Genomic DNA, 9462 nt, shown 5'->3' on the forward strand with positions numbered 1-9462 from the left:
TTCGTTTTGTTGAAAAATCCCCCTGGACAGTAACCTCTCAATTAGCGTTTATATTGGTTGGCCAGTCGGTCTCTCGACTGTCACTTGTATTTTCTAAATCATGCAAATCATGCAATTTCCCATTCACTTTTGAGACGGAAGTCTAGATACCAAACGTTAATGAGTCTAGCCGCGGACTCCTCTGTCTTTCACCATTGGCTGTACGAGTGATCCATTGATTGGAATTTGGGATTTTTTTTCCACGTCACTTTGTAATCGGTTTGCATTATTTTCTAAATGTAGATTTAATTACCATGTAATGTAGGTTTTCTTCACACACACATATAAAAAATCTCAATTTCCATCTCACTCAGTCAGAAAATACACTATTCATCAAACAGACCGTTGCACATGCTTAGGCTACTTCTGTCAGAAGGGACCTTTTACAACTAATGTGTTCTTGCAAAAATATAAATTTCTGGTTTTCAATGATACATTAATAAGTTCGCCCTTTCTGTCGGTGAATACGCCAAATAGCTGTAGAGGATTTTCGCCTTGATACCAATAAAAGCCTTCCATGTACCCAGAACGAAAAAAAAATCAATTTCTGTCTCATAAAGCTTGAAGGATGAGTTGGCTCACTTAAAAAATTACATGCCTGGCCGCATGAATTCTAGTAATGTATGCAGGACAACCTCGGCAGTATGCAAAAGAATTGCTGCCAGGTATATGAAAAAAAAGAGTCCCCACCAAAGGTAATTGATTGCTTGCAATGATCGAAGCAGACAATAATGAGGTTATCGTTATAGTAATGACAGTGACCTCGCCAACTGGTTATAATGAACCAATTAATAAAGGGGTACAAATGTGTTTTTGTCGCTGAAAAGCCAGGAAGCCAAAAATACATTTCCGTGTCTCTCCATTTTGTGATGAGACCTATTTCACTCTGCCGTCCTTTTGTATATTTCACACAAATTGGCAAATTATCTAGTTAGAATTTTACGTTGTGCACATTCTAAATGAAAATTGCTTTTGTCGGTTAGAACTCTATGTTTTTACTCCAAACCCATTTCAGCATAATTCAACCCTAATTTGAAAATGTCAATTTCCATCACCCCATTTTAGTTTCAACGCCAAAATTTACAACGACAAACTAATTTCGAAACCGGTGGGCCTTGAAATTAAATGGAATTTATTATTCTAAAGGGCAGAGTAAAGAAAACAATGTCAAAGATGGCATTGTTTGAAGTCATTTGAAGCCATTCTTAGTGATATTTGAAAGGCAGTTTACAAATACCAAGGTAACAGGACGGAAAAAAATATCACATTGGAACCTAACTTTACAGAACGACCCATTGTTTTACAAATTGTAAGAATCGTGGCTATTTTCACGTCGTACTTTTAGTTAAAATTTCATTGAATATTCTCTATTATTAATAGCGTGGGGTTATAGCCACGTTCTTCTAATTAAAAGCTTTCACTCTGTGAACCTCAGAGGACCCATTTTCCTCAATTTCAGTTTGTACAATCACTCAGACAAACCTCACGGGAAATAAAACCATCTCATTTCCAATGATGTCTCGCTTTTCTGCGTATGAGAGACTCGGCTCAAAGTCTCGTGAGGCACTCCGTAAAACACCTCACGTACGCTACACGTGTGATCCTCATCACCTCACGTCGCGAGGTGTAAAACCTCCCACCTCGCGTTCTAAAAATCGCAGCCAGTGCGAGGTACAACCTCACTCTGTTGCTGACACCTCTGTTGGAAATCTGAATACACCTGGGCATGTGCTTCATTGTAATAATCATGACAAGAAATACTATGGCACGTTGCGTAAACACCGTAAAGACGTGACGCAGAGACCAAAGGGTGTTGGTTGTTCAAGTTATTTTAATTTGTGGGAGCATTTCTGATTAATTCTTTACGGCAACGATTGCTGTAACTTGGGCAGTGTGATGGAACCAAATACAAAACATTACCAAGCAAATTGATTTCCTGAAAATAAATCAGCTTGGCACCCGTCACAGGGATGTAAACTCATCCTGCAATTGGATGATTTCAAGGTTTTCTTAAATTGCAGATAACACAATTACTGGTGCCATGTAAATGTGTATACACTTTGGCATTCCTCCAGTTTCCTGCAAGAGAGCCCATACTTTAAGTTAAAACTCCATATGGAGTATTAAGGAGGATTGCTGTCCAGGATCCAAGATCTAATTTGTCACGCAGAAAGATCATAATCCAGACTAATGGCAAGATCGCGTTACCTTTGAAGGTTTGATGTTCACTTGGTATAACAAAACCTTAATGACTCATTTGCGGGCAGACCAATTATACAGCAAGTCAACGGCACTCACTCGTCTGCAGACACTGCTATGCTTATACGCGACTGTTCATTAGGCCGTGTGGAATTGATTAAATCAACCGCACGCGCCAGACTGACGTTTTACAAACGGGGAATCCAAAGAGAATTATGTTCGCGTGCGATGACGGCACGTAAAAACTTGAAGCTTGGTCCGTAGAGAAAATTCGTGAGTCGTTTCAGTCAATTCTAGGTCCTAAATGAGATAATACATGAACAAACATCGCAAACTGAAACAAAAGATGGTCGAGATATATTTAACGGTTTACTTGCTTTTGGGATAATGATCTCGCTGAGCGATTTATAGCACATGATCAAGCATGGTGAAATTACATTAAAGGTGTATCTAAGTATTAAAAATATTTTAAAAAAAATAATAATAATATTAAAAACATAAATAAATAAATAGACTAAAAAAACAAAAAACAGCCAAACAGTTTTTATACCAAACAGTTCTTTAAAAGCTAGAAAGGCCTAAGCATTTGTTTTTAACTTCACGAATTATGTCTGCATCATTGTCCAGACAAGCTAACAACCCGTTGTCACATGAAATTTGGACTCCTATAGAAATGTGGTCTCTTTTACCTTACATGGACTCAAATTCTCACACGTGACACGTCACTTTTCTAATTAGGCCTACCTCATGTCCAAATTTCATAATACGTCAGCATTGGCGTGTCTGACCAAATGATTTCCAGTTCTAGTTACGGAAATAAGATCTTGCTAAGCACTTGTATCAACTTTGTTTTAAAAATTGCTAAGAACCATTAAAAACAGTGACATCGTCCTTGATGATTATCTGTTTTTGCCCATAGGACACTAAACGAAGGTTGCACTGGGCCAAAACCACACAGCGTTTCGAGTGGTTCGTACTTGCTTTTGCGTGTACCTCTACAGAACTTAACTCAGGCTACCAGTTTCATGGCATCGAGCTCATTATAACATATCATCAGTATATGTCAAGTTAGTAGTACCCGTACATGTTTAAAACCTCATGGTCTAATTACAAGATGGAGCTATGCAACCACCAATTAATTCATTCCTTTCTACCCTCATTCTGGTATCTGATCCGTTCGCTGTCATCTCGTACTCAGGCAAACCCCCATTTTTAATCAGAGCTCGCTGCGGAACGCGCGCATCAGTCATTTTCATGTTTACTGAAAGCGTACACAGTAAGTCATGCATCAGTATAATATATCGGCTAAAGTGAGACAAGCAAAAAAAAATGCCTTCCAAAAGGTATCGATCTAACATCAATTGAGATATGACAATAAGGACGTTGATGCAAAAGGTAAACACTACCACCGCGCAGATTGGAAAGTCGCTAAATCTCAAAAACCTTTGACAGCCAGAAACTATTTACGTTAGCTTTATCGTCAGCCTCTTTCACTTTAAAAGTTGGCCCTCTTTATTCCTCGAGAAACATCCCACCGCAGGACAGTAACAACAGAGCGGTCAGTCGTGTAAACAAACATGGTCGGAGGATAACGTCCGGCCTTCCAGAATTGAGGGAGAGTTAAGCCCAAGACGGGTCGGTATTTTCATAAGTTTGACACCCAAAGCATTTTGATTTTAAATTCAATGATGGCTGTTGTAAGTTCGATTGAACCATAGAGCAAGGATTGAACATGTTTCCTTCGTATTAGACTCTAGCAATTAAGCGTTTTAATGAAGTTCGGCATACGGTATTCCGCGGTTGGGACTATTAAATATTAATTTGTTTTCATAAAAGCACAAAATGCTGAACACATTCGAGTCTTATGCCGTCTGTGCAGTTAAAAAAAGAGCCGTGATGTATTGTCATTGTGTTTGAAATATAATGCGCAAAAAAGCGCATTGCATCTTTTAAAAAATTCCTTTCTTATTTTTCTGAAATTATTCAAAAATGGGTTGTGGCCATATGGTTTATAATCACGGAAGCAGACCCATTGCAAGTTGTGAGAAATTTGTTTGATTGTTTGATCATTCTTAAGAGAGCAATATGAGTTCTGATTGGCTGATCATTTATCTTGTGCGTAATGACCAGTTTCTGATTGGTTCCCGAGTTGGTTGTGCGTAATGTCCAGTTTCTAATTGGTTTACCAGTTTGTTGCCCTTATCTCTGATTGGCTCTTATTATGGTTGCGCGTAATAGACCTACCCAGTTTTCGATTGGCTCACTGCTTGTGCCCAATGCCCAGTTGTTGATTAGCATATTATAATTTGTTTGTGAGGATACCCAGTTTCTGATTGTCTCATATTTTGCTCGTAATACAAAATTCAATGATAACAAAGTGTAATCATTCTTATAATAACAACGTACCTAGCTGATCCAGTCTTTACGGTTGTAATCTTTGATTTCTCATGCCCAGCGCACTCATGCTGTAGCGTACATGGACACGCCATGTTTCAAAACACGGATGAGTCAGTTACATTGTAATTAGTCTGTCACTTGTAGTTCATAAGATGGTGACAGATGACGAAGAGAAATACCAGCATTGGCAGGTAGTTATAATATCAAACTCACCATGCATGCATAAGCATTGTGAGTATTAATTTCAGCGTAGGTTCAACGCTTGATGGGGCACACACATGATTGAATACCTAGATGAGATTACTTTAACATGAAAAATGCGTGACAAGCGGTTAATTGTTTTTTTGTGTGTTTACCTTAAATCCATGGGCCATTAAATCAAGGGGCTACTACGCACAGACATTTTGCTTAGAACAGAAAATAATTGTTTAGCAAAAACATATGGTGCGAGAAGAAATGCCATGCAGTGTGTAATGCTTGTGACTGTGCCTTTTATATGTAGCACATACATTTGCTAAGCATTATTTTAAGCTATTCATATTACAAACATGGAATTTGTCGGGTGGGACTCGAACCCACAACCTCGACCACCGAGCTTGCTGGGGTCGGCTGGCTGGTTCGAATCTGATATAGCAGCGGGTACCACAACCGAACTATTCGTATTATTGAAGATAGAATTTGTGTCGGGATGATATAACTTCCATATTGTTTTTTTTTTCCTTCACTGACTTTTTTGTATATGTATGTGTACAATCAGTGTTGTCCCGAGTGATTGTGTGAACAAATTTCACGAACTACCCAGGTGGGACTCGAACCTTCGACCTCCTGCTTTTTCAAAAAATACGTCGGTGAAGGGCAATAAAAAAACCCAGTGTTTAAATAAGCTTTATTTACAGTTTAGCGGCTCCATACCATTGGGATCAGTTCAATGACTAAAACAAACTTGTCCATGTGTGACGTATTTTGTCTGTCAACCATGCAAACACTTTCGGAAGATTTTCCTTGAAGATGCACCACGTGACATTTTCAGGTGGTGCATCTTTAACGCCTGCATCAGATCCAGTCCATTATTTTAAAAACCCCTCATGTTGTGGTTAATTTCAGGAGCTGTCCCTCTGGGTTACGAACGGCAAGAAGTGCAAGCAAGTTTATTATTCCCTTGTCATTGTGTATTGATGAGAATGGACGACACGATGGGGCATCTTCTTTACCTTGCTCGACTACTATTTCATGGGCCTTAAAATAGTTCAAGGGCATTAATGGTCAACGCACAGGATCACACTCAAACATTGATTACTCATACTGTAAAGCTGTGACGTTTAATACCAAAATAATGAACCCGATACTGAGCCCGGGACTTCCGAGTACGGAACCTAAAATTGTGTTGAAAATGGAGCCTGGAGTCTAAGCTGGAGTCGAGGTCGTGGTTTGGGAAACACAGATAAACGGCTAAAACAGTCGCGTGACTTTACTCAAAAAATTCCATTTTGTTCAATCAAACGACACACGAGCATTCCTTTTGCGCACTTTTCAGCAAAATGAATGCCAAATATACCAAGATAGTAATGAAACCTTTGCGTCATTGTTCGGAGGCTGCGTCGGTTTTCATTGATACAGAAATGCGATACAATTCAAGAGGTCTGACCGCGCGCTGCGGTCACAATTTGGCGCATAAACAGTTTTGTTGCCCCATAACAAATTGATATTTTCCCCCTTAAAAAATATCAATTTTCCAAGATATTTGGTTTAGGTTTTAATTCCCAGAGAGACATCTCGTTGTTCACCAGGTGATTATTCATAACTAAAGACGCTATATTAAATTGACATTTGAAAATCGTTTCACACTTATGGAGTTGAAACGAAAGCATCTTTGAAGAAAATATTGTTGTAAGGCAAAAAAAAAACATTCAACAGCCGTCGAGTCTTATCTTAACGCCCTAAGGACGCTCGCTATAAGAGCACAGTGCACTATTCGATATTAAAGCCAGGACCTTAAAACTCCGGTAATAAAGCCAGTGTCACGAAAGATTCCACTAGAGAAATAAACCTCGTTTGCCTTAAAGACACTTTAGGAGTTTTCTCCCTTTTTAAAAAGCAAATGCAGTCATTGCAAACAACCAATACAGTGGACTGGTGCTCATTTTGCATATTGATAACCAAGCGAATATTGCTCCGGTAACATTATGATTATTTCCGAAACTTACAGCTAGACAAGTTTGAGATTAGAACGCGAAATCGTGTCTTCGTACCCCAGGATGTACATTTACCCCCGCCCAGTTGTGGTGTAGAGCTATCAACTGATGAAGGCGGTGCAAATTAATGTCCGCAGGCGTTTCTGCGAAGCGAATTGTAGTTTTGCGACGCTTGACTTATAGGTATGTATCCATTTACAAAATCACATCGTCCTCCCTAAGGCAAGGCAAGGACCTCTGTTTTCATGTTGGTCTCGTTTCCAAATAGCTGCAGTCTGCCAGAGAATTTGATTGGCACTCTCTATAAAAAAAAATAGATCAAGTTAGGTCAAAAATGTTACCAGTCCAAACAGGTAACGATGTGAATTGCTTTTGCCAAGTTCTGTTGTGAGGTCTGCCCTTCGGTCTTTCCTATAGACTCTACTGTTCTCCTTGGGAAATATCCTATGGGGAATAAACCCAAGATATTCGATTTCCATTTTGATGGACGGTTTATCGGCTGAGGAAGATAGCAGTACTTAGCCACGGGCCGAGATTTCAAACGCCAATTGGGACGTCTTCATTTCCAACCCCCCAAAATATCATCCACCAAAATCTCGGTCTCTTAGTCTGTGTAATCGAGCCTGAAGACACTGGATTCGATTTGATAAACTCATATCGGACGAGGTATACCCACTTGTATAATTTCTGAAAGATGAGAGGTTATACGTTGTGTTAAGCCGCAAAGTCCAGTTTCGATTTCATGTGTATCCTGGGAAACTCTTGTTTGTGAAATGCATGAGGATCCCGCAGGTATTGTGTGTGAAGAACAACTAGATTCTGAGAAAGGGAAAAGTCTCCATACTCGAGTACATCTTGCCTTGTAGACCAATGGATGATAGAACACATGCATATTAAGGTTTCTGTCAACCACCTATGATGACTGGTAATGGCATGAGTTTCGTGGAACACCGTGAATGACTGTGGAAATTGTGCGTGTTGAGTTTGTAAAATGTGTATTTTTAACAAATCGCATCTTGGTATACATTCACGGAACAAGAAAGGGACGAAGAACAGAACGCAGTTCTATATGTAACAATAACCCCTAGGCCGTATAATACAAAAACTGAGATATTATACAAATAGCTTATGTGGTATAATTTTTAACCGTATGGTGCTCATTTAATACAAAAACTCTTGAACGTCGTTAATACCATTCTATTACGTAAGAATCAATTCATATGGTTGGAGTACAGCCTGTATGTCAACCCAAACCCAGAGTTTAAAAGACTTAGTTTACATTATTTATTTTTTCGATCAATGCAAAGTTAATGCTCGGTTGACTCGAACATTGATTTACCCCTTCCACCTGTATGTGTGACATTGAGTAAGGTTGTTTCGCGGTCGTGCACCCCGCCTCCTGGCCCCTGAAGCACATAATGTTATACGCCGATCAATGCCACCGGTCGATCAGAAAATGGCGGGAAGAGATTGGCGCCCAAATCATGCATAGACACCGCGGTAACTAAAGTGGAAAACTTGCAGAAAGTCAAAGCTGATACTGCAGTCACACCTGGCTCAGCTGCAAGTACCATGTGGTCTTGTTTTGATACAAAAAAAGGTACATCACACCCTCAAAAATTAAGGATTTGTGCCTGCCCAACATCGGTCAAAATATCTCAAGCTCCAAGTTAAAATCATAACAAGTTCAGCTTGGGTTTTGCTGGGGACTGCTTTCTTAAAAGAATAGTCCACTTGAACAAAAGCCATCATGAATAAGAAAACACAAATAAGATCCTGAAGATAATAGTGATGGTGTTCTATTATGTAGATAAAGGGAGTTATTAATTTGCCTTGTAGTGACGACCTTTACACCTTTCGGTATATTTCTGCAGTAATTAGTTTTTTTCCCCGGGCAAACATAAAAATGCTTCTAAAATCCCCTATTTCCATTGTATACACGGACTATTATTATGCGAGGAATGGTGTAAGTGTTGGTTGGAGCAACGTAATTCCGGTTAAAATTATCAAACACGTTTCCGACCCGTCTTACCAATGCCGCTGGCTTACATAAAATGTACTTTCCAGGAAATTACTAAAGTAGCCTGAATACAACGTCCTCCGGGGAATCCAGATGCGCCCGACATGACTATTTCTGCTGTCTAATACCCAGACACCGATTCATCAACCCGTAATAATAATTGCTCGTTACATTTCACCGAGTTGTTTGTTTTAAACCCGTGGGGAATTCTTTCCACCGTTTGCCGCCATTTCGCAAGCCACCGGCAAGGTATGTCCGCGACGGCGTACGTGAAATTCGAATGCCTAATTAGCAGACGTATTGAGCTGTGTTGGCATTTAAGGCAAGAAATCGATCAATTCAGGAGCATTTGACACAGACGATCTGCTGTCTTCCTGTTCATTTTGTGTTAGCTTTGGCTAAGAAAAGGCAAAAAAAAAAAAAGGACTGGTACATTTTAACCATCATGCATGTAAATATTGTCTTATTTTATAGTATAGTCTTATGAAGAGCCTTAAACAGCGGAATGTACCAGTCACATTAAATGTGTGCATATTTAATGTTCAATTAATTTTCTATTTTGACTAATAGAGCCTGTGTGGGATCTGCTACACATTACATCGCCGAGTAGAATAA

The sequence above is a fragment of the Patiria miniata genome, unplaced genomic scaffold, assembly GCF_015706575.1.
Source record: "Patiria miniata isolate m_02_andy unplaced genomic scaffold, ASM1570657v1 HiC_scaffold_24, whole genome shotgun sequence".
Classification (NCBI taxonomy): Eukaryota; Metazoa; Echinodermata; class Asteroidea; order Valvatida; family Asterinidae; genus Patiria; species Patiria miniata.